The sequence below is a fragment of the Rhagoletis pomonella genome, unplaced genomic scaffold, assembly GCF_013731165.1.
Source record: "Rhagoletis pomonella isolate Grant_MI unplaced genomic scaffold, Rhpom_1.0 Rhpom_scaffold_00003, whole genome shotgun sequence".
Classification (NCBI taxonomy): Eukaryota; Metazoa; Arthropoda; class Insecta; order Diptera; family Tephritidae; genus Rhagoletis; species Rhagoletis pomonella.
Genome location: NW_023458557.1, coordinates 22479389 through 22482148, shown reverse-complemented (window position 1 = coordinate 22482148; position 2760 = coordinate 22479389). Strand labels below are relative to the sequence as shown.

The 2760-nt window shown below is 29.1% G+C and overlaps 1 protein-coding gene across 3 annotated transcripts in view; it reads left to right on the top strand.

Annotated features, from left to right (window-relative positions):
• The window catches only part of LOC118735076 (ATP-dependent Clp protease proteolytic subunit), a 286669-nt gene that overhangs the window by 233681 nt on the left and 50228 nt on the right, over nt 1–2760 (top strand). The gene's annotated exons all lie outside the window — the stretch shown is intronic.

The window sequence follows — 2760 nt, the reverse complement described above, 5'->3', positions numbered from 1 at the left end:
GCAGTTCTATAACCCATTAAACTTTAGTATAATTAATCGCGCTGATTTTTTATATCTCTCTTTACACACGCTCTTGAAGGATTCTCCTATTTAAATATTTTCTTTTAAGATGCAAGATTACACTTTACTACACTAAAATTTGATGGGCTACAAAACAGAATACTCGAAATATTCATAAAAAAATCTCTGATTAAAAAGTTTGAAATTTGAAGACGGTTTTTAGAGTTCTATCAACTTTGCATCACAATTAGGAATTTGAGTTCAAATGGTTTATGGAATATAGGGCATAGTACTTAAATAAAAACTTAACGAAAAATATTTAAAATTAAAGACATTGAAAATTAAAAAAATATCACTGCATAACTACACATTTCGGGTGCTCAGTGATATATTTACGTATGTACAGTATCGGTCATATCAATAGGACCCTCATTTCAAAGTGAGATTGTTCACTACTTTCGGTTATTTTTTTTAAATCTGATTAAAAGGTAAAAGATTTAGATCAAAAACTGTTAAATTTAACTTTGTTTTATAACGGTTTATATAATTTTGTTTTAAGCATGATCATTTTCTTTATAAAATAATAAACAAATTTTAACTTTCAATATATTGTGAATATTTAAAAAAGAAATGGTGTACGCAGACTTTTGCTGTTAAGTGTAGCTTAACTAAATCTTATGGTTATATTTTGAATTCAATTTTATACGTACGTATATACAGCGACGAACAGAAGTATTGGCACGGTGAATTTTTCGCAATATATGCAAAGTTTTTTATTCTAATTTATTTTCGATATATTTTCATAAGAATATTGTTCATTCTTCATAAAACACAATAATAAAATCTCTAAACTAATTTGCAACTTTTTATTCAGATTTTTTAGAAAAATTCTAGGTATGCAGTTTTATAGCCCATTCAATCTTAGTATAATAAAGTTTGAAGTCGCTAGAAAATCGTATTGATTTTTGGCAATTTTTTTAGTGGAAGGTGTTGCCCATTTTCTCCATACAAAAAATAGTTGTCGAATAAACTTTGTATGGAAGAACTTGCGTGAAAAAAATTACCAAAAATCAACGCGATTTTCTAGCGACTTCAAACTTGCACTTTGTTATACTAAATTTGGGCTATAAACGGCATGCTTAGAATTTTTCTAAAAAAAGTTGCAAATTAGTGTGCAAATTTAATGAATTGTCCTGAGTTTTGCCCAAAATTTAGAGATTTTATTGTTTTATTTTATTTATTATTAAAAAAAAAAAATTATCATAAATAACTTAGAATAGAAAACTTTGTATATATTGCAAAAAATTCACTGTGCCAATACTTCTGTTCGGCACTGTATGTATAACGAGTAATTTTTAGCAAAAAAACCGACATAAAAAAAATATATATATCTATATATTTCATGATTTAATGATCGGATCTTAACCAAATTAGTATGGGACCACCTCTGAGACACTACCTTTCCGTTGCAAAAAGAAATCGGTTGACGTGGTCCAAAGTTATGCGGTAACATATATAAAAAAAAAATTAATAAATAAAAAAAAATTCAAAATATTCTGACGAACTGAAAACCTCCTCCTTTTTGGGAAGTCGGTTAAAAAAAACATTCATGTTACCAACGACGACTGTTAATAACGACTTTTTCGGAAATATTTTAGCCGTTGCCCCATAAACTAGAGAATTACATATTGAATAAACGAAAACAGTTTGCTATTAGTTTTATATAGTATATGTAGTACATTTGTGCACCTTTTGTCAGCTTTCACATGACCAGGATGAGTAACATTGATGACAGCGCAACTAGCAACATATGATTTTCAATCGTTCAGCTCTGCATCCCTTTGGCAGTAGTTCAGACACAGTTCTGAAATTTGTAGGGCGGAACTAGCGCTTCGCCAGACTGTCTATAATTTTGCTGCATAGTCTTTTTCTTATGTCAAAAAATAGTTCATTCGAAATCACATTTCTTAGTTGTACTCTTAGTAGTAAAAATATGCATCTTCTGCTGACTATAAAGGTGTTGTATTGAATACAATTTGTTTGTAAACAGTAACCGTAGATTTTTCATTTCATTTTCATTTATTATTATAAAGAACATTAGTACAATAAGATCCCAAAGATCTTTTTTAGTACAACGGTAACTTAAAATTAAGATAAGAATAAGAGTTGAGAATCAAAAGTACGTAGTACATCGTGTCAAACAAATCTTGGCAAATAGCACTAGACAAAATTTACAAATCTATATAAAACCAAAAGAGAAAAAATAAAATAAGATAAAATAAAAAATATAATAAATAAATAAATAAATAAGTAAATAAAAATTAAAAGAGAAAAAGAACGAAGTACAATTTTCAATTTGCTTATATCTAAAGCATCCACATTTACATTTTAGTAGGTATATAGATAGCGAACCTGAGCTGATAATAAGTTAACGAAAATACGAGTCCAAAACACTCTTAAAGTTGCTTTTATTTAGACTGTTGCGAATATGTCCTGGAACCGAGTTCCAGGTGCGTATAGCATTGACGAAAAATAGTCTTGCAGATGTTAGATAATTGTACTTGGGTATAATCAGGTCAGTAAGGCGTGCATACTTTGGGCTCATTCCATCTCAAATCACCCAGGCCGGGGGAAAGTGAATTGAAGTTTGCGATAAAACTCACAGGGATTGTTCCTTGAACAATTTAAGGAGACACTTACTTTTTCTTTTTGTTCAGAAATGCGAATTTTTCGAATAATGGTTTTTTTTCTTTTTGAGTA